Source organism: Grampus griseus (assembly GCF_964374135.1).
Source record: "Grampus griseus genome assembly, chromosome: 15".
NCBI classification, from domain to species: domain Eukaryota; kingdom Metazoa; phylum Chordata; class Mammalia; order Artiodactyla; family Delphinidae; genus Grampus; species Grampus griseus.
This window is the reverse complement of record NC_139009.1, coordinates 78,048,965-78,072,191: the sequence shown is the minus strand read 5'-3', so window position 1 is coordinate 78,072,191 and position 23,227 is coordinate 78,048,965. Positions and strand designations below refer to the sequence as shown.

Below are 23,227 nucleotides of genomic sequence, written 5' to 3'. Positions count from 1 at the left end.
GACTTTTTCCAGTCGTGCAGCCAACTCATTTCCTCAAATTGTCGTTATGCAAATATTTAAAAAAGAAGAAAACTCATATTTAATGAGTGCGTATCCCATGCATTATATCTTTGCTTCCTCCTGGATTAAAAAAAAAAAAAGTATCACTCAAATCCTGCAGGGTGCTCAGCTCTGGGACGTTCTCTACTTGTGACTGAGATTCGGGGAAGAAGAGCCCTGGGCAGCACAAAATGCATCTTCTGCTCACGTCCAGGCCTCCTCCTGGTAGGAGGCAAGGCTGGGGCCACCGTGGGCCGCTGTTAGCCGGTCTGTGCCACGGTCCCCTGTGCTACCACTGAGGAATGAGCAGGGCCAGGCCCAGGACGAGGGCCCTCCCTGCACTCACCAGGATGGCTTCTTTTGGGAAACCAAGCAGGGCATGAAGATTCAATGCAGGAAAACCCCTCAGGGCAGGCAGACAATGAAATCCCCCAGCTCACCCAAGCATCAAACAAACGGAACCCCAATCAGATGGTAAACAAACAAGAAATGTCCGTCGCCATGTGAAATGTCTGCTTTTTCATAAAGCCCTGAGTCCCAACTGTGTTATATAGTAAGATGATGAATCCTCACGTCTCCCTCAAACTACAGAATTTACCCAACAGCCATGACACTTCACATCCAGATTAATAAATGTCACACGGCTGCCTGATACACATTAAGGCAGCTGGAAACAAACTTATGAGATTGGAATCATCCTCCTGGAATGCATGGGGGCAAGTGACGAGAAGGGAGAGGGTCCTATGGACAGGAAGGGCTCTCAGAGCAGATGTGGCTTCTTGCAGGGACCCAGATGCCACCCCCAGGACTCAGGGACCCCCGTCAGGAGTGGCATCAGGTAGTTAATTATATTAACTCCAACACTTTGTGAAATTATGTATTCAGTAGATAATTAGCAAACAAGAATTACACCTCTCATGCCTTCTTCAAATTACACCTCTCATTCCTTCTTCAAATTCTGATTTTGGACCCTGGACTCAAAAAAGACTGAGGTACTGGTAACAGTTGGAGTTTAGCCACTGAGGGCGTTAGCATTTCCTGGGGTGGAGGGAAGAAAACAGATAAAAAATTGCACTAGAAAGTGAAATTGGATTTAAAAAAAAATCAATGAAGTAAGCAGGCTATTAAAATGGAAAATAAGTCTGATGTCATTCTGCAAAATAAAAGGGTCGAGTCACATGCAGAGACACTTAATTAAGCACAGGAAGTAACAAGAGAGCTGGAGTGATTTTGCCTGTGAATGTCAGGATTTCAAAATGAGTGAGGCTTAGGCCAACAGCGTGCCTTCTAATCAGAGAGTTAAACCCGTTCTTTTGCCCTCAGGACATCTTGATACATTTGAAGTTGAGGAAGAGCAAAACGGAAGGTATTAAGAATGATCCAAAAGGCGCCCAAACTGGGAAAAAAGTGAGCTTTCTATTGTACTTCAGTTCCCCAAGATAGTGTGAGATGAAGACCACAGAGTAGGCACTGGGGCCCTTTGGGACAGGAAGGCACTCCGGGCAGGGATGCAGGAGGCTGCACCCACCTTCACAAGGTCAGAGGAAGGTGCCTGAGGTCGTTCCAGGGTCCCTCAGATTGTAGGTTTTCAGTTGCGCCTGTAGCAGCTGAGAGGGGCGGAGGCCAGGTTTGGGGTTTAACAGGAGTGATGCGGGACTCGCAGGGAACTCTGAGGACGTCTTCCATGGTCCATCTGAGCCAGTGTGGAAGTGGTGCATGCGGGGCCTGGGGCATCCCCTGCTTCCACCTGGCCGCTGTCAGCCCAGCCAGCGGGCAGGTCTGGGAGCGCCCCCTAGCACAGCAGCAGCGTTGGAATGAATGCCCAGGCCCAACCCAGAGAAGCCCAAAGTGCTCGTGGGGCCCTGAGCCCCACGGGGAGGAGCTCCTGGGATCCCGGCTCCCAAACTACAATAGACTTGACTAGAACCAGGGTCCATCGCTGAGACCTGACGCTCACTGCATTACCCACACCCCCTCCTTCCCCCATTATAAAGGCCGTATCCTTCCGGCTGCTAGGATGAACACAGTTCACACCTAGAACTTTAGATGCCAGCTGCCTGTTGGATCTTCATTATTATCATTATTTTTTAACTTTGCTGGTAGTGCGAGAACGTGGAGACTTTAACCCCTAACTCGGACCTGGTTTGGGTCTGGGCTTGTTTGGAAGATCTCAGCACCCAGGCGGAGCGTGGCTGCCCGCTGAGAGCAAAGCTGAGGGGTCCTGGAGACACGAGGAATGGCCTCTTCTACCAGAAGTGTGGAGTCCTCTTCCCTTGGTCAGTAAGGCAGTCCGTTCTGAACAAGCTGGAGCTGAATCAGCAGTTAAAACCCCCAAACTGGCCACAGCCAGGTGGTGCCCTAAACCCTGAGGACGGGCCAACGCTTTCCCGATGTTAAACAGAGAGTCAAACACGGGCAATGCTCCATTCGTAACCTCAACCGGCATCAGACATGATTTTCCCCCATGTGATACTTCGTTACTGCTTCATCCTGAAATTGACAGTGCTGCCCTGAATTTCCCCCGTATCTTTCTAAACGTTTCTTCTTCTCCCCATCCCACTCTGAATAGGACTGCTCAGCAAAAACACAGCAAATAAATATTTGGTGTTCACACTTTTTAACCAATTAGCCAGTTGAGAACCAGGTAGACTCATTGTCTTCCTCTTTTGAGGGCTATCCTGAAAGCAATGCATTTATCTGATGCCAGCAGAGCATTGGGTTGTAATGCTGGGAGCTTTGGGAATAATTGGATATAATTATTACGGGCAGCAGTGGAGTGTGACAGTTAAGTATATCCCCAGTAATATGGATAATTCTAACTTGAAGAATCTTTTCTAATGAGAGAGACCGCTAGGGTCAGGGGTGTGGGTGGAGGGAGGTGGTAGCTTTGCATCCAAGGAAAATAGAGCGCGGCCCGGGTTGGGCGTGTCCAACATGGCGGATTCATTTCGGTGCTGCTGTTTTCAGCCGTGTGACCCTGGCCTGACCTCTTCCCCTTTCTGAGCCTCAGGGTCCTCATCTGTTAAGGGGACCAGTCACGGAACCTACTTTGTGGGTTGTAATGAGACTCCTGGGACAGTCCTGGGAAGAGTCTGGCATGGTCCCTAGGACAGGATACGCCCAGAAGTCTTATTAGGAGCTGCCGTGTCAATATTTTGTTCTAATGCAGTTCTTGCTTTACATAGTGGGTTGAGAAGGCCAGAGAGGAAATATGAATTAAACTTTAATAGTCACTGGTGTCCTCTGACCTGGCTTCATCTTTGCATGATTTCAAATATCAGAGAGAAAAGGGAGTATCAGTGCAAGAGAGAAAACATGAATTTCGGGCAGGCTAGAAACCATAGTAAAACGTTCTTGCCAATTGCAGCAAATGCCTCTCTAGGGGACAAGCCCAGCATGGTCTGACCCTGACTCAGGTGATGGCAGGGGGGCAGCAGGACATTCACAGGGTACCTTCCTCAGACCCTCTGCCTGGCATTCCCTGCCAGCCTCCACAGACCAGATGGCCAGAGCTGGGGGACCAGGGAACGTGCTTGGGGAGGCCTGCAGAGAGAGGGGTGGCATCCTGTGTCAGGCTCTCAGGGCCTTTTAAGAAACCCATCCCCGAGGCCCACACCTCCCCACGTGCACAAAATCTCCTTCCCATGTGATAACACTGAGAACCAGCCCTCTGCTGGAAGTATGCACACCAAGCTTTGAACCAGCCTTGAATTCCGTTACCTTTGCAAAGTTCATTGAGGTGAAACCTGGCTGTGCCCTGGGGTCAAAGTTCAAATGTCATTTGAAGCTATGACAGTCAGTCACTGCGGGAAGGGACAGGAAAGGGAGAGACAACGTCTCAGGCCGCTGAGGCCATTCTCCACTGGGGTAACAGGTTCATTTCCCTGTTACCCACCCTCCATTCCTAATTCCCAGGAAGGCCTGTCCCCTGTCTAAGCAAATCCATCCTCCCCTCGGGTCACAACACTGTCCCTGCATCTCCACCCGTCCCTGTTCATATCCTGCTTGCTGTTCTGTCTGACCAAGAGGGACTGGGGTTTGAACCCCGGCTCTGCCGCTCACTGGCCCGGTGCCCTGCCCTGGGGAAGGGAGGTGATTTGCCCATTTTTTCATCTGTCCATTGGGGACTATCTGAGGGTTGGCACGTCTCCTCAGATGACAGGCCTGGCACAGCCCTCCTGATCTACAACCTGGCCTGACCCCTCCTCTGCAACTCCTCCCTTTGTGATCTCAGCCCCTGGCTGCTGCTGTAGCCCTACTGTGGGCAAACAAGCTCCCACACCGCGCCCACCACCCCCGGGCGCTGACTGCCCTTCTCTGCCAGCTGGGGCCTGACCCCTCTCCTGGCTCCCTGCCCCGCCTCTCACCTGGCACCAGCGCAGAAGTGCACCTTGCTAAGACCAGGAACAAGTTGCACTTGTCACTCATTCCAGTTGAGTCATTTTCTATGTCCCAGTGGTCAGCTGCACAAGGAGAAGGGGGTGACATCCCCAGACTTCCACACTCTGCCCAAGGGGTCCCTCCGTGCCTCTGCCCTGAGGAAGCATGACCCTGCCACTGACGTGCCAGGAGCAGTCTCCTCGGCCTTGGCCTTGGTGGGGAGGACTTGGGGCCACTGCCGCCAAGACTTTGAGAGTAAGGCAGCTGGGGCGTCACCTTTCTACGGGAGAGCAGAGAGAGCTTAGGGTGTTCTGCTGAAGTAAAAAACCCATGAATTCTCCATCAGGCACCAGCTACTCCAGATGCACAAACATACCCTGCGATTCCTAGAGAGGAAATACTTATAAAGCCTTGAATGGGTCTTGACCCTTGATTCTCAGTCCAGTGGGAATTGGATATTTACCTGGGAGGGCTATGATTTACTGTATGTACTGGGTTTCCGGCTCTTCCAGTCCAGTCCTACTTCCGGTTGGCCCCCCAGTCTCCTTTTGGGGATGACTCCTCCCCCATCGTGTTTGGGGCAGGTGGGAGAATATTGTAGGTGTCACCCTCCACCACGGAAGTCTAGGAAGCAAAATCCTTTCTCTCCCTGCCCTTGGCCACTCCCAGAGGGGTGTGTGACCCAACCAGGTCCTCACCCAGGGTGTGGCATCTGCAGTAGTGAAGCAGGGACAGAGGGGCAGTGGGTCCAGCTGGGACCTGGGACAGACAGCCTCTTCTATGAGGCAAGGGCTGTGCTTACTGCCTTCCCAGCCCTCTGGAAGCAGCCTGGGTTCCCCCACTCCCAAATTCCCTGAGCTTCCTTGTCAACTGCCCTTGCGTTCTTTTGTCTGAGCTGGCTGGACTCTATCTCTAGCAATGATGGAATCTTAACTAATATTGCCGGCGACACTGCCGAGCCTGCAGTGAACTGCCCTAAAACGCCACGGGGTCCATGACAGTAGCCTGGGTGGGCATGCCATCAGGGCACAAGATAAGAAGTTCTGGGCTGCAGGCATGCCAAATGCGTGTAGTCATTGCTAATAGAGGGTAGTCATTGCAAATATCTGTAATTGATGTCTCTCTCTTTGGGGAGAGCTTGTGTGTGTGTGTCAGTGTGCGTGTTTCTTTCTTAGCAGTAAATTAATAAAATGTAGCTTCTTTCGTTGTCCCTCGTCTTCTAAAGGAGTGAAAATTTTATGCCGGGAGGACTCTCCCTACCCGGGAAACATCTGATGGTCCAGAACACTCCAGTGGCCAGCACCTCTGGATTTTCCAGAAATGCACAAGGCCATTCCATTTTGCCTGAGGGATGTCTGCAATCACTACATCTGTTGGCATCCCAGGACAGGTCTCTGCAGAACTGAAAGCTCACCCTCAACCTAGTCCTGTGGACCCCACGGGTGCCTTCGTAGCTCAGACAAGAGCCTGTCGATGGTGAGGAATGAAGCTCTGGGACAAAGGCCACTGCAAAGGCCAGTGGTTCATCCCTCCATGTTCTTGATCACCTACGATGTGACACACATTTCTTTTTTAAAAAGTGTACAACTCTGTGGCATAAGGACATTCACAGTGTTATGGAACTATGCCACTATTTTCAAAACTTTTTCATCAACTTAAACAGAAACTCTGTGCCCTTAAACTATAACCCACCCCGCCCCCAACACAGTCCTTCTTCCCCCAGCCGCTGGTAAGCACCATTCTACTTTCTCTCTCTATGAACTTTCCTATTCTAGGTGCCCCTTCTAAGTGGGATCATGTAATATGTGTCCTCTTGTGTCTGGCTCACTTTACTTAGCACAATGTTTTTAAGGTTCATTCATGGTGCCGTACGGATCAGCACTGCATTCTTTTTCGGGGCTGAATAATATTCCACTGCAAGTATACACCACATATTATTTATCTAGTCATTTGTTGATGGACATTTGTATTGTTTCCACCTTTTAGCTATTGTGAACAACACTGCAATGAAGTATCTGTGTCAGCCCCTCTTTTCAATTCTTTGGGTTGTGTACCTAGGAGTGAAATTGCTGAGTCATGTGGTTATTCTATCTTTAGATTTTTGAGGAACCACCAAACTCTTTTCTGGAGCAGCTGCACCATTTTACATTCTCATCAGCAATGCACAAGAGTTTTAATTTCACCACATCTTCTCTGTTTTTATTATTTTTTTATTGTTATTGCCATCCAAGTGGGTATATAGTATGTCCCTGTGGTTTTGATTTGCCTAATAATTCACTATTTGCCTAATAATAAATGATGTTGAGCATCTTTTCATATGCTTATTATCCAGTTGTATATCTTCTTTGGAGAAATGTCTATTTAAGTCTTTTGCACATTTTTTAATTAAGCTATTTGTCTTCTTGTTGTTGAGCTGTAAGAGTAATTTATATATTCTGGATATCAAGTCCTCATCAGATATATGATTTTCAAATATTTTCTTCCATTCTGTAGATTGCCTTTTTACTTTCTTGATAATGCACAAAGCTTTTGAATTTTAATGAAGTCCAACTGAACTGTTTTGTTCTTTTGTTGCTTATGGCTTTGGTGTTAAATCTAAGAGTCCATTGCCAAATATGACACAATGAAGATTTACTCCTATTTTTCTTCTAAGAGTTTTATGGTTTTAGCTTTTACATTAAGGTCATTGATCTATTTTGAGTTAATTTTTGTATGTGGTATGAGGTAAAAGTTCAACTTCATTCTCTTGCATGTGGAAATCCAGTTGTCCCAGCACCATCTGTCGAAGTGACTCTTCTTCCCCGCAGGATGGACTTGGCACTTGTCAAAAATTCAACTGGCCGAAGATGTTCGGGTATATTTCTGGACTCTCGATTCTATTGCATTGATCTGTATGCCTATTCTTACGCCAGTACCACATTGTTTGGATTACTGTAGCTTTTTCGTAAGTTTTGAAATCAGGAAGTGTAAATTCTCTGACTTGGTTTTTCTTTTTCAAGATTGTTTTGGATATTTGGGGGCCCTTGAGATTCCATGTGAATTTGAGAATAGGCTTCTTCATGTCTTTTTCTTCATGAAAAAGGCTGCTGAAACTTTATAAGGATTGCATTGAATCCATACATTGCTTTGGGTAGTATTGACATCTTGACCGTATTAAGTCTTCCTACTCATGAACGCAGGGTGTCTCTCCATTTATTTAGGTCTTCTTTAATTTCTTTCAGCAACCTCTAAACCTTTCTTGAGCCTGTTTGTGACTATGACTTACATAACCTCTCAGGATAATGACAGCCATAGGTTTCCCTTCCTCACTACACAAATTAGTGTTAAAGCCAAGAGAAGATGCTGTCTCTTTCCATTTTTGCAGGCCCCCTTAATTTCAGTATTTTCAATTTTGGTAAGCAAATCCCAGTATGGGCTATCGACTGCTTTCATGATTTCCTTGATATTATCAATACATACATGCCCTCTGATTCACCATCTCCATAGATTAAAAATTCTCACACTTTTTGGTGTCTCCTTACACCAAGTTTTATCAGTTGCCCTTCTCCTAGTTTCTGTTATATTTCTGACCCAATAAGCAAACTTAAATCCAACCAAGTTGTGTTCTGCTCAACCTGTGTTAACATTTGGGTGAGACAGAACAAAATGTCCAGTGTATTGAAGAAGAAAACCATAATCCCTCATTCCCTGAGACCCATTCAAAAATTGAATGAATTCAAAAATGAAGTGTTGACCATATATCCAGGTGCCGTGGCAAGAGGTACTGGGAACACATAGCCTTGACCCCTGGGGTGTCACAGGGTGAAGAGCCACAGAACAAGTGGGGAAACCCAAGGAAGCAGAGAGGATTTCCAGCTGGGGGTTTAGGGGAGACCCCACGGTGGAGGAACCATCCTAACTGGGGCATCAGGGGAGGGGGGCGCTTAGACTCAGAATTAATTGAATGCTATCAGAAAGCAGAGCTGAATCTTCATGAACAGCAGGAGGAGTGTGAAACTTCTGAAAATGAATGCTAAATTTTAGATGTATTAGGATATGTGCATTTTTATGGGGGAAAAAAAAATCCATGGTTCTCATTAGATTCTCAAAAACGTAGGTCAGGCTCAAGAAAGATCCTAATGAGGGCTCATTTCACACTTGCTGCTAGAAAGCTTGGCGTGGGTGTGAGGACTTACGTATATGGGTCAGAGGTTAATGCATCCAGTGGCACCTAACCTAGATTCAAGGTGCCTTCAACGTCCTAAAATTGTGTCTTTGTTTTATGTTTTTATTTGTGTGCATTTTCGGGAAACGGTCGGAAGTCACGACCGTAATAACTAAGCACTGGGGGCTCTTAGAAGGCAAATTCTCCCAGCGAGGAGACACGACGGATGCAACCGCAGAGTGAGAGGCAGACGAGCGGGCAGGCCCGGGCAGGACCCGGTAGGAGGCTTTAGGTATCAGGGAGCTGGACTAAGGTCCTGGGCTGCAGAGGGACCAGGCGGAGAAAGCCAGAATTTGAGAGACGGACAAAAGAAAAAGAATTCAAATCGGGGAGCTTTGGATTCAACTTTCAAAGCTCAGGGCAAAAGCTTCCTTCTGATGGGCCTTGTCTGAAGCCCAACCTTGATGACGATCGCCTGACCCTCAGCCCCGGAGCCTCTTCCAGGGGCTCCTGAGAGCACCAGCCTCCCACTTCCTGGGCTCTCCCCCCCCCCCCCCGACCTGGAGCAGCTTTGGGCCCAGAGAGGGTTTGACACATAACAGATACTCTGAGTGGCTGCACCTGGCCCCCCAGCACTCCCAAAAGCCGAGGACCCTCTCGTTCTCAGAAGGGGACCCTCTGGAGGACTGGGCTGTCACACGGATCACATGGACTATGGCGCTGACACCCTCCTCTGTGTGTGTATTTGAGAGCTAAGCCGTGCCAAACGTCCCCCCCCCCCACCGTGACTTTGGCCATGATGACACCCAGTCAGAGCCCTCCGGAGCTGGGATCACCCTGACCTTCCAAACGCAGAAGCTCAAACTCTTGCCGCTCTCAGCTCTGCATTGTGATGGGCCTGGGAGAGTGGGGAGCCTGCCACTTGACCCTGTGTCCTATTTCCAAAGCAGGTGGCAGGACTGTCGGCAGGGCAGGGTCAGAGGAAGCCCTGACAGTGAGTTCAAAACACTCGCTTTGTGTCCTGGCTGAGAGTTCCCTTTTTGCAGTCACAAGGGGCCCTGTGAATGTGGCAGGAGGAACTGCAGGGGTGGGAGCCGACCCGAGCCCGCGGAGGGAAGGAGAGCCTCCGACCCCTGCCCCCCGACAGCACACGGGCTGGTCCGGGGCACAAGGGCACACAGCCTTGACCTCTGCCTGCCCAGAGAACCAGCTGTTTCTATTTCGACCAACTTGGTCGAAGAATATGACAATTCACTCCTGACCAGCAGCATTCCACCAAAATCATAAAACAAACATGCCATCGCGTTTTCCCAGGGACTAGCCACTCGCTTGTTTTTTCTGCCTCTCTTCCTGGGACGCATCTGTTGGCTGCTGACTCACCCTGCAGGTGACGTGCTGCCCACCCCACGTGTGTGAGCTCCTCGGCCACTTGCAGCCTGTGCTTCCCCCGTGAGTCAGGGAGAATTGCGACATTCCTGAGCAGATGTTACGGAGGTGACGCGGTGGCCACGGGGTGGGTACCGAGGATGAGATCCGAATCTTGGGAGGGGAGAATTCACACTCAGGTTTATTTTGAATCAGCTGAGTCATGGCCACTTCGAGAACACTGCTCAGCTGTTGACACCAACAGCAAACCTCGACCCTGGGGGCTTTGTCTGGGGAAAATTCGAAGTTTCTAGAAAATGTGATTTCTAGTAGAACTAGATCGTTTTATTTTTCTGATGAAAACGTAAGTTTCTATAAAAATTTCAAGAGGTTTAAATGTAGAAAAATTAATTTTTCACTCCTGCTAAACAAACCGTGGTTCATATATTTAAACATTCGAAATCTACTTGCAAATTACAATTTGCTCTAAATTCGGTACAGAAGGGAGGGGTGCGTACAGGAGAACAGGGAAGACCCTGGGGTGAGAGATTTCACAGCTCACGCAAAGTGTGATCTACGTATCTTCTTTTCCTGTCTACAATGACGTTGACATTTGCAGTTTGGTGGGTGAGTTGTTTGGTTTGGGGATAGAACCTCTTCCAGAAATCTCAAAGGAGTCAAATTGAGCATCTCTCTCTCTCTTTTTTTTTTTTAAGATTTATTTTATTACTTATTTAATTTATTTTGGGCTGTGTCGGGTCTTAGTTGCGGCGCGAGAGATCTTTCGTTGCAGCACACGGGCTCTTCGTTGTGGCACACGGGCTTCTCTCTAGTTGTGGCGGTGGGTTTTCTCTCTCTAGTTGAGGTGCGCGAGCTCAGTAGTTGTGGCACATGGGCTTAGCTGCCCCGCAGCATGTTGGATCTTAGTTCCCTCCCCAGGGATCGAACCCGAGTCCCCTGCATTAGAAGGTGGATTCTTTATCACTGGACCACCAGGGAAGTCCCTGAGCATCTCTTGAGATGCTTTTCTGTTCCCTGAAGCATCTTTGCTTCTTCTGGCTTGCGGGGGAGCTGGGATGGTGGGGAGGTCCTCAGCCATGCTGAGTCCTCTCGAGTCCTGGGTGGCCGGGTTGTGCCGTCCGTGCGGCGTGAAGGGTCTGTGGGGACAGCTGGAGTGGATTTCCTAAGCTCTGCCTGGTGCAGGGGGCTCCTCAGATGTGAGCTGAGGCGGAAGGTGGGCTCACTTTGCGCTGTGTGCCCATCCAATGCCCAGGCAGGGGGGCCCCACTGGGGACCAAGACGCCCAGAGCCCGCCCCTCCTGGGGGTGGCCTGGGGGAGCTTGAGCCACACCAGCAGGTGGAGAAGTCGGACGGCAGAGAAGCAGGTGGACCGCCTCCTGTCTCCATCTGTCCTTAGACCTCCCAGCCTGGTGGAGGCCTCACCGCATCCTTCAGACGAGGCCCGAGCCACAGCCCCTCCTCTCTGACTCCTCAGATGGACGAATCCTCACACCCTCTGTCTCCCAGTCACTTATTTAACCATTCGTTCTGCCGATATGTCTCTTCCCTCCTCCCCCAAAACGGACGTGACTTTAACACATGCTGCAGCGGGGAGTGGGGGGCTGTTTAGGCCATGAGGGGAACATGAGGCAGAATCACCCACGGCTTCTACAAGACCCACCCGCAAACCCAGGTCTACATCCCCAGCAAAACCCCTCCCAGACCCCTTTATGCAATCCTTCCCCTGAAGGCCCTGGCCTCCCCTCTTAGCCTGGACCCTCCCTAGAAGACAGCTTATGAAGCCTCCGCCCTGGACAACATTCCACACCCGCCAGCCCGCCCTCGCTGCTAAGTTTTTATTCCGTGATGCCCCTGGATGGTCACCGGAAGCCGGACAGCAGAAGCGGCGGAAGGCCTCATCACAGCCTCGGCCTTGTCTCCTGCCGGGACCCATGTCCCCTGTGCCCTCTGTCCTGCTCTCCCTCCGTCCAGCTTCCCACTTCTTTCTGCCTCTCCCTCCCCTCCTCCCTTCCCTTCCTTCCCTCTTTCTTCTTCCCTTCAAGCATCCCTTTCTCAGCTTTGACCCACCCTAGGACCCAGAGCCTGAAGAGTCCCGAGAGCTGCAGCCCTTATCCCTCAGGAGCTCCCCGGGCTCTTTTCTTTCTCCCAGATGCCCAGGGCTGCTTCTCTGGCTTTGGTGAATCGAGGACCACTTATTCTGAGCTTTGTGATTCGCCTGCTCCAGCCGGGATATAACAGAGGTACTTGGTCTTTGTCAGCCTCTAGTACCTGGGGGCATCACCCCAGCTCCTTCCCCCATCCCGGGGGAACATCCTCTGATCACTGCCCCCCCAGCACCTCCCTCCCTGGAGCCCGCTGGACCATGATGGAGGCCTGGCCTGGCCCCCGTCCCACATACACACCTGGAATTTCCAAAGCCCCTCAGACTAGGTGACTTCCTTGCCAACACAAGGATGCTTCCCTGCAGCATTCTGTCACATAAATTCTTCCAAGAATTCGTTGCCAGGGAAAAAAAAAGTTCCCTGAAGAACTGGTATGTTTTCCTTTATTAGACAATAAGGGCCGCATACCATCCTGTTTTCCTTTCTTTTTCCCTTTCCTTACCAGGAGGTTCAGAGCTGCACTCGTGCTGATTACTGATGCAATCATCAACCCCATTTACAGTTCTCTTCCTGCTGCCATTTGTCTAGTCTATTTTTGGACCTGTGTCCCCGTGTGCTCACCGTGAGTTCCCCCATTCTGGGGCAACAAGAAGGAGAAGGTGGTAAAGGGGGAATTTTGGTCTCATAAGTGGGTGGAGGGGATCTTGGCAAAGAGAGAAGTCGGTGACTGTCAGATCAACGCCGGCGAGTACAGCCACCCCTGGAGGTGGCTCTTAACCCATCCCTGGGAAAATCTTCCTCCCAGTGGGTCCGGGTGGAGTCTGCAGTGAATGCTGACAGATTCCCCTCACCAGGCCCCAGAATCAACGGTTTGGAGGTACTTCTGCAACTTCCTCCTGTCTTCCCAGACTTCTAAACAGAACAATAAACAGGACAGAAACTTGCAGTCAGCAGGGAACGATTTCTTTTGGGGAAGGAAGCTCAGCCTCTCCTCAAGCCCCAAGGCAGACCAAGGGCTCTTTCTCCCCTTGGGGAGAAAGGCTGCTTCCCGTCAGCTTTGATTATTTTCTTCAGCAGGACTGCATGCAGTTACAGTGGAAGCTTCACCCCAAATGATAACTGGACACGAAAACCACTCTATCTGGGCTTATTCATCTGCACACCCCAAGGAAACTGGAGACGTAAAATCATTTTAAAGTTAAGTGTAAGTATGGCATTAGAGCCACTAACAGAACCAGAAAAAGGCTTCAAGTAAAGTGCAAAGTTTACGACCTGAACCTGTGGCCTCCACCAGCTCCATTACATCTGAGACGGACAGACATGCTTCAGGTCTCCAGACATCATGCCATCTCACTGATTTGTTGGGTAAGAGTGTGCGTTGGGTAAAGAGTCATCCTTAATTCCAGACTTGGCTTCGAACCGCTCGTAGGATTAAAGCCTCCATTGTCTGCAGCCCTGATCCTCAACCGCAGCATCTGCCAGTCGGCCCACTGTCAGCTACACGGAAGGACAGGCCCAGTGTCTGGTCACCAAATGGACCAGCATCTGAAACAATCTTATAAATAAACACGGGGGATAAGGCTCGCGTGCACACGTTTGCTGAGCGCGGGATCTCTCGGCCGGGAGGTGATGGTGCACCCCCACCCTCCCCACCTCCTCCACCCCCATCAGTGGCTGGAAAGCTTTGAAAGGTGCAAGAGGCAACCCATCAGGAGCGCCCTGGATGCCATCGCCCCGCCCAGGAGAGAGGTCCAGGCACAGGGGATAGGCTGAGAATTGACTCGTGCCCGGCTTTCGCTTGTCTGCCTTTCTGGCGCAAATCAGGAACAGAATTTGGGAGGAGGCCTGCCTCTTCCCGGACTGCCCTGCCACCCTTAGTCCTTTGGCCCCTGCCCTGAATTCTTTTCAGATCCTTGCAGAGGCCAGGCTCTGGCCCGTGCTCCAGCTGGGTCTCATTTCCTCCACCTTGGCCTGTGGATTAGTCAGGGGTCAGCAGAGGAACAGAACCAACAGGACATACAGAGACATATACAAGAGGAGATTTAGTCTACGGATTGGCTCACACGTTACAGAGGTTGCAAAGTCCCGTGACCGGTTGTCCACCAGCTGAAGGACCAAGAGGGCTGGCGGCGTAATTCGGCCCGAGTCCAAAGGCCTGAGAAGTGGGGGGCGGGGTTGATGGTTAAGTCCTGATCTGAGTTTGAAAGGCAGAGAACCATGAGTGATGTCTGCAGGCAGCAGAAGACGGATGTCTCAGCTCAAGCAGAGAGAGAGTGAGTTCACCCTTCCTCTGGCTTCTTGTTCTTTTCGGGTGCCTTGGGGTGGGGGGATGATGCCACCCACACTGGAGCGGACCTCTGCTTTACTCAGTCTACTGGTTCAAACACTAGTCTCTTCCGGAAACACCCTAACAGTCATCCCCAGAGATATTTCGCCTGCTATCTGGGCATCCCCTAGCCCAGTCACGCTGCTGCGTCAGATTAACACCACAGCCTATCTCCTCCTTCCTTCCTCCCGTCCCAGGCTGCAGGGCTTCTCCTGTCCCCCCAGGACTATGTTAGGGCCCCCTCAGTGCTCCCATGGTCTCTGTCCTCCCCACCCCCATCTCTGTGGTGTGGCTCTCCCCTTGTGGGTCTCCCCTGGGTAGGGCCGAGTCAGTCTGAGCCACTGATACATCCCTTGTGCCCCTTAGATGGTCTGGCAATAGTGGACTCTCAAAAGTAATGCATGAAAGAATCTTTGTTTACTGAATACGGGCCTCCGACTGGACAGAGTCAATAGTTCACTCTGGAGCAGCTGGCAGGCAGAGTCCAGCGGCCCGGGGAGGGTGGGTCCTCCAAATCCAGGGAGCTGCCATCAGTTCTAACACTTGGGACTCTTGGGGCGGGGGTGGGGGTCTGTTTCCGTGAAGCAGCTGGGGTTCTAGGAAAACTAGAAACATGCGGATGGAATGTGATGGGCTCATTCATTTTCCAGGTTGGAGTTGCCCAGGCAACTGGACAGATATTCTGCCGCCTCCACAAAGGCAGAAGCTCCAGGCATCCAGACTCTGCAGTCTCTGTGGACCTCTAGGATTTGGCCCCCTGTTTCCCAGCACCCAGCACAGTGCCTGACCCGGGGTACCTGCTCAACAACGGTTGGCTGAATGAGTGTAGGAAGAAAAGAATGGGTTGACGGACAAAGACATTTTTTCTTGGAAAACTGAGAACGTAGCCCCAGCTGTGTATCTGGAGACCTTTATACTTAAATTGGAAGAAAACAACCCCAAAACCTCTTTTTAAATATATTCAAAGATAATTTCCCACGTCCAGTGTTTACTATCCCACATGAATACATGGAAACACTGTACAGCATCTTCACTTAAATGCCCATGAGGATGAGAAGGGTCCATGTGACGAAACACCTACCACCCGGCCATGAAAATGAGCCACACCCACGGGTAGCAACAAAGACAGAATCCACAACATGGAGAGAAGAAAGAGGACAGCAGAATCCCTCCATTTATGTTAATGTGTAAAACCTAGTAATGGGGGTGGACGGTGGGGCATCCAACCGCATCTTCTTTAAAAAGATCTGAAGCCAATATAATAAAATGCTCTCATCTACTGTGTGTTAAATGTTGTCACTGTTAAATCACTATTCATGTATTTTTATATTGCTCTCTGAAGTTTTTTGTATATTTGAAAGGTCCGTAATTTTTGGAAGCAACACTCTTCTCGATTTATCAGAAATCATTTAAGAACCAAGTGGTTTCTTCATTTAGCCTTTGCTCTGGAACCGAGCAGAGTTATTTAGTTATTTTATTTGGATCGTGCAAAAATCACCCTCGGGAACAAGGATTTTTTTCTTTGAATTAAATTCTCCCAGTTTCCTGACTCCCCAAATCAGCCTCCCCCTAACCAATCAGGCTTCCCCTTAACCAATGCAAGTCCTTAATGGAACACAACAGTCTCCCCTGCTGTGAATACCCCACCTCTCACTCCTCCTTGGTCCTCCCCCTTGTCTCCTACTCAGCCTTCCTCAGACATCTGGGGTCCCCCATGGCCATTTCCAAATCAACAAACAATCATTCACTTAATGATAACAATCGAGATATCTACACACTAGAAGCGATGGTTTTTAAATTTCAAGATGCATCAGAATCACCTAGAGCTTGTTAAAACAGATTCCCAGGCTCTACCCCCAGAACTTCTGATTCAGCAGGTCTGGGATAGAACCTGAGAACTTGCATTTCTAACAAGGTCTCGGGTGATGCTGACACTGCTAGTCTGGGTACCACACTCTGAGAAACGCTGTACTGGAGCATGCTGGAATCACATCTCTGTCTCACTCTGTGCTGCACATGCTAATAAGAGTGAATGACACGTCTCCTGTGAACAGGTCCGTCCCTTCCTGGTGCCTTCTGCCCCCAAATTTCATCATCACGACCATATCTGGCATCGATCTTTATCTTCATCCTTCTCAGCACAGAACAGATCTAATCCTGTTTATTTCCACTTAGCCTGGACCAAGCCAACTCTCAACCAGAAGAGAACATTCGAAACTAAGTAAACATTATGGTGTGAAGAATGAAGAGAAGAATGGGAAAGGAGATGAAAGGCCAAAGAAATGATAAGAAAGGAAAGAAGGAGAAAAACAAGGCCAGAGATCGGGAAATAGAAGGAAGTTGATGTTTTCCATTCCCACTGACGGTGGCCCTGGAGCTAGCAGATGTCCCTCTTCTCAGCCAGCAGAGAAAGAGCAGAGGGGCCGTTTTTCATTCCTGTCTGCAAATAATCACCTCTAACAACAATAAGAAACTGTCAGCATCAGAGAAGGAGAGCTTATGACAGGCAGGAATTCCCCCTTTTGAAAACTCGCAAATACAGAGGTCTGTTGTCACTGTCTTTTGTGAAGCCTTCAGATGTCCTCAGGACCTGCCCACCTTCTCCTGGAGGCCCACAGTCCCTGAGTCAGCCCCACAGCAACCTGGGCCCACAGGGCCTGTCCCCGCAAGAGCCCACATCCAGACACCCACGGAAGCAGGATGAGAAAGTGAGTTGACATTTTCCACTCTCAGGGGCTTTGGGCTTAAACACATCCATCCTTGAGTTGGGAAACGTATCCGTGGCAAACAGTACAAGGTGGGCGTGGAGGAGATGGGTGGGGCGGGGGGTGGGGCTTGGGCCTTTACCAAGGTCAACGCTGGGAGAGGGGGAGGGAGGAGCCATCCATTCCAGAATTCCCCTCCCTCCCAAGTGCATGGGAACCCCCGGGACCGCTCCCCCAGATTCTCAGGTGCAGTCGGCCAACCCTGCGTATTCGCGAATACGGAACTTGTGGATACGGAGGGCCGACTGCACTATGCCATTTAATATAAAGGATTGGAGCATCCCCATATTTTTGTATCCACAGGGGGCGGGGGGGGGGGCGGTCCTGGGAATAATGCCCTGCGGATACCAAGGGACCACTCTGATCGGCCTGGAGTGGAGTCTGGTTGCCAAAAATGTCCACAGGTGACCCTAAAAGGCAGACTTGAGTCTCACGGTTCTAGAGTTGAGTCCAGCCCATCACCCTCCCCCTGTAGGAGAGGAAACTGAGTCTCAGAGAGGCTAAGTGACCTACCTCAGGTCACATAACAAGTTAGGAGCAGAAGAAGGGTGAGAACTCCGATGTCCTGACGAATGTCCGCAAGTGGGGAGAAAATGTCTTCTACGAGCTGGAGGTTAGAGCTAGGCAGCCATCCTCTCCCATGTCAGCTTCCACCGGGAGGACTGCCCCCAACAGTCACCTAGGGACACCTAGGGAATAAACCTCAGAGCTAGACAGGAACAGAATCCAGGTCTCCTGTGTACATTTCCCTGAGGGGCTCTGTCCACATGCTGCTGGAAGGAGCCCGGAATGTTCCTATCCTGTCAACTGGGCTCCTGGGAGGCCTGACGCCTTCAGGCTGCTGGCTGTTGAGCCCTCTGCAGGAAGTTACACTGTGTTTGGCCGGTGCCTGGGACACGGGATTCCTCCCTCGTGTATCTTTTATTTTTTTTTTAAACATCTTTATTGGAGTATACCTCTTGTATCTTTTTTTCTTTTTTCTTTTTGGCAGCCCCATGCAGCTTGCGGGATCTTAGTTCCCCGACCAGGAATTGAACCCGTGCCCCTGGCAATGAAAGCACGGAGTCCTAACCACTGGACCCCCAGGGAATTCCCACCTCATGGTATCTTCACCCCTCAGAGGGAGCGTGTGTGTCACTTTAGATGGTGGCATGGAAAAATGACACGGGGGGCATAAGCAAGAGTAGGAAATGAATCAGAAACAGAAAAATAGTGCAGGGCAACTGTGGTTTACTGAGTGTCCTCCCTGTCAGGCACTGAGCTTTTAGCATATGATCCCGGACAACCCGTGAAAACCCTCTGGCACGCAGCCCACTAGACAGACGTGGCCATGAGCCAGTGCAGGCACTGCTGGGGAGAGACTGTGACAGGGTTGGGGAGATGGGAGCTGGAAGGCCAGGCCTTACTTGCATTTGATTTGCTGAGCACACCAAGCCAGACGTGGACCAAAGCAGGCTGGGAAACTCCCAAGATGTCGGAGAACAAGGCAGGTTTTCCAAAAGGAGGAGACGCCATTGCCCCCATTTTGCAGGATGACCCTCAGAGCTTAGAAAAGAGCGAACTGAGGTGACTGGGCACAATGTCCTGGGTGAGTCTGACTGTCCACTCTGAGCAACCCCAGGACGTGGAAAGAAAAGGAAACTGTGAGGGCAGAACGCCAGCTGGTTGAAGCCCTACTTTTCTCATCTGTACACGGGCTGATGTAGGATTAGGTGAGAATAACACAACCCAGCTTCCTGGTCTGGGGCTCAGCACGCAGCGAGCGGTCCACAGACAGTAGCTATTGCCATGGGTACTGGTTTTAGTAGCTATTGCCATGGGTCCTGGTTATATTATGAGCGTCTAGAGACTGCTTTTCCTTCCTTTAGTCTCTTAAACAATCATGCTAAACCCTAGAAACAGAAGCAGAAATGGAGTGGATGAGAGCTGGTCAGAATCCTGCAATGTCATTTTCATGAAAATGCAGCTGAATGTCATCCCCAGGACAGCTTCTCATCCGCATAAATGAGCTGATGCTACATCTCTGTCTTTTAAACACTTCACAGGTTCCACTGGAGCCTTCATAGGAGGGCCCACATGGCCTGTTACTAAGGACACCACCTACTCTGTTTTATGGAATGTCAGGATTAAGTGGCTGGAATCAGCGTGTGCCCCTCGGACGCCTCCCACAGGGTCAGTGTGGGGTGGCAGGAGAAAGTGCCCAGTTCATTCATCACCTGCTCATTCATTCATTCATTTACTGAACACCACCTCCGTACCAGGCACTGATTCAGGTGCTAGGAAGAATAACACGCTAGTGAGGGGAAGAGATTACAGACAAGAAACCGTCAGGGGCGCCGATGAAGGTTAGGCAGGGTGCGAGGCGGAGAGCAATGGTGTGGAATGGGAAGCCTGTCTGGAGAGTGACCGCTGAGAGCTAAGGGATCAGAGGACCAGGGACGCCTGGCTGAGCACTCCAGGCAGAGGGAGAGGCAGGGGCCCCCTCTTTAGTCAGCGTGGGTCTCAGCAATTAACTAACCAAATTTAACGTGGCCAGCCTGAATGCAGCGCACTATCCCAGCCCTCTAGGGTGGGCAGACCCTTGTCACATTTATGGGGCCTTCGTTTTCTGTACCTCCTCCCCTTCCCTCCAGCTCTGCCCCGTCCCCCATGACACAAAGCAGAGGTGAGATAGGAAGCACTTGGGCCCAGGAGCGCCCCCTCTCCCAACGTTGGCTGCTCTGCTTGGAACCATTAGAGAATGGGGAGTAGCCTTCTCTTTCCTCATCTGTAAAATGGGGACGATCCTTGCTTCACAGGGTTGTTCAGAGATTCACAGGAGACACAGCAGAGGAGACACTGTGTAAAATGTGAGAAGCCACCCAAGCCCAGCACAGCTGGAATCGGGGCAGCGCGGAAAACTGGCTGGTCTCTGTAACCTTTGCTGTCACGGCTCTTTCCTTTCAGACAGGAGGCATCCCTAAAGCTTCCTCCCATACTTTCCTTAAAACCTGTTGCATGCAACTCACAGAATTCGGAATCAAGGCTAATTCGTCTTCTCCTCTGCCAGTGAGGGCTCTGCTTTTAAGAGAAAATCAAACGTTAAGCCAAAGAAATGGCTCTCTAACAGCGGACATTGCAGCCATCACCTGACAGATCCCCCGAGGGAATGTTTTCCAGGGGAAAGACTTCCCTGACTTTTATTTATTTATTTAAAATAATTTTTTAAAATTTATTTTTGGCTGCGTTGGGTCTTCGTGGCTGCACGCGGGCTTTCTCTAGTTGCAGTAAGCAGGGGCTACTCTTCGTGGCGGTGCATGGGCTTCTCTTGTTGCGGAGCACGGGCTCTAGGCACATGGGCTTCAGTAGTTGTGGTGCGTGGGCTCAGTAGTTGTGGCTCATGGGCTTAGCTGCTCCACGGCATGTGGGATCTTCCCGGACCAGGGCTCGAACCCGTGTCCCCTGCATTGGCAGGTGGATTCTTAAGCACTGCGCCACCAGGGAAGTCCCTCCCTGGCTTTTAGAGCATCTCAGGCTGTCCCTGCCCATTCTACAGAGAGGTTCTCCATCCTCCCCTCCCTGACCCCAGCACCTGGTTGGGTGTTGGTTCAAAGCATCCCTTAGAGGCTGACCAGTAAAGGAGGGGACATTGGTTTGCCTTTGGCACCCTTCCCAGCCCCAGCCAGGGCTCCACCCATCAGACTCTCCCTTTTCTGTCTCTGCATCATGTGGTCACTGGATACCTAGCTGTTCCTACCGAGAGGCCAGGGTTTCCCAGAGGCCGGGTGGTACAGTGTTAGCTTGGGCAATAGATAGGCTCTACCTCCCTGAGCAAATGCTGCATCTGCCTCTTTTCCTCACCTAAGAAATTGGAAGAATGTCCCCTTGCCTTTTCGGGTGGTCATCTACCCTCATCTCAGCATCACAGAGGCTGTTCTACGTGCTTCACACGCTAGTCATCGCTCCCAGCAAGCGACAAAGTGGATTCCACCACTATCCCTGCCTCACAGGCAGGGAGACGGGGCCCAGGGAGGATAAGAGGTGAGGGTGGGATTTGAACCGGTGAGGTACACTTGCAGAAGCCAAGATGCTCACACAGCCCTCACACAGCCCTCTGCAAGGCCGCTCAGGGACGCGCGTTTCTGGCTTGCCCGTCCACACAGCTGCCTCTCTCCTCCAGCGCACCCAGATGAGGCCGCCTGCGCCCATTCGCTCCTAGCAGGAGGCACAGCCAGCTCCCTGGGCCTTCCTAAGGAGGTTTCTGGAACCGGACTTTGATGGTAGGAAGACAAGAAAAGGAACCAAGGGGAGGAGGTGACAGCTAATTTTGGAGCAACGAGACTCGCTCTGTCCTCAAATCCCCAATGTAGGGTGGCTGCCAGGTGTCCCCGGAGACCTGTGTTCTTACTGCTCAGCTGACAAGCCCCTTTCCCTCCTCGGCCTTGGCGCCCTCCTCTGCAAACCAGGGGTCTATGCTGGGTGTTCTCAAAGGCCCACCGGCTCTAACATAACTTCAGCGTCCTACTGGGGAGGGGAGATGATGGACCTCACAAAGATGGTCTGTAAAAAATGTCCAGCTGGTTACACCAACACCTCTCACCCTGTGGATTGATAAGAGTAAGAGATTGGAAAGCCCTAAGATCTCATGAGGACATAAAGCAGCCTTTTGTTTTGTTTTGTTTTTGTTTTTGTTTTTTTTTTGTGGTATGCGGGCCTCTCACTGTTGTGGCCTCTCCCGTTGCGGAGCACAGGCTCCGGACGCGCAGGCTCAGCGGCCATGGCTCACGGGCCCAGCCGCTCCGCGGCATGTGGGATCTTCCCGGACCAGGGCACAAACCCACGTCCCCTGCATCAGCAGGTGGACTCTCAACCACTGCACCACCAGGGAAGCCCAAAGCAGCCTTTTCGCGTAGGGCCCTTTCTTTCACCAGATACACCTTCCAAAGTAGAGCCTCTTTTCTCATTTAAAAAGTGCCTGGATGATTTTAGCCACGTATCTCAGCAAAGACGCCTTAGTATCTTTAGGATCTCAGCAAAAGCTCTCTAGATGTTTCCAGAGAGAGGAAATTCCCAAAGAATTCTGTCCCCAATTCTATATGTCAGGGGGCATCAGCATGGGATGAAAAGAAATGGGTCACTAGGGCTTCCCCGGTGGTGCAGTGGTTGAGAGTCCGCCTGCCGACGCAGGGGACATGGGTTCGTGCCCCGGTTTGGGAAGATCCCACATGCCATGGAGCGGCTGGGCCCGTGAGCCATGGCCGCTGAGCCTGCGCGTCCGGAGCCTGTGCTCCGCAACGGGAGAGGCCACAACAGTGAGAGGCCCGCGTACCGCCAAAAAAAAAAAAAAAAAAGGGTCACTAGTGAGCTGTACAGTGACAAGGGAGGGCTGACTGTGGCCCAGACTCCCTTGTCCCTGGTCATGGTGTCTGGTGAGCAGATGGGCGGAGCGGCCCAAGGCCTGAGAGTCTGGAGGCGGGGACTCCATGGACTCAGTGAAGCAGATGGGCCGAGAGGGGAACAGGCCACTGTGTCAAAAGGGGCCTGGCCTGTCTGTGGATGGGAGATATCAGGACACTTGGTGTAGACTGTCTATAAGTAAGTCATTTGTGAACCCACTTACTTTTCTATTAATTTGTTTGCTTATTGGCTCAGAGGGAGAGACCAGCATCTTGGTTTCTCACGTTTTTGACCAGCATATAAAATACTCTTTGTGAGGCAGTGAGGAGTTTTGTGGCTCTTTTCAACTTTGCAAACCCAAGTACATTCTTTTAAGTAAACTCTTTATTGAAGCGAAACATGCAGAGAGAAAAGTGCACGAATGATAAGCATAAGAGCTCGACAGATGTTCACAGTGTCCAAACCTATGAAATCACTGCCCAGTTCAAGAAACAGGACATTAGCTGCACCTCAGCACCCCTTGTGCCTCTTTCCAGTTACATCCCCACATAACTACCGTCTGGACTTCAATCTTCATCAGCTTTGTCTGTTCTTGAACCTGGTGTACGTAGAGCCATTCAACCCTCTTGGTTGTCTTGGTTCTCTCACTGGGCGTGAAGATCTCAGTTCTGTGTTACCGTGTGCTGCGTTCGATTGTTCAGTTTCACTG

At 50.8% G+C, this 23,227-nt stretch overlaps 1 long non-coding RNA gene across 1 annotated transcript in view; it reads right to left on the bottom strand.

Moving 5' to 3' along the window:
• Positions 1-22,939: 22,939 nt before the first annotated feature.
• Positions 22,940-23,227, bottom strand: part of LOC309833744 — a 60,968-nt gene continuing 60,680 nt past the window's right edge. Inside the window, exon 3 of the long non-coding RNA XR_014297805.1 lies at positions 22,940-23,224. This is a non-coding gene — a long non-coding RNA (uncharacterized lncRNA). The remainder of the gene's footprint in view (positions 23,225-23,227) is intronic.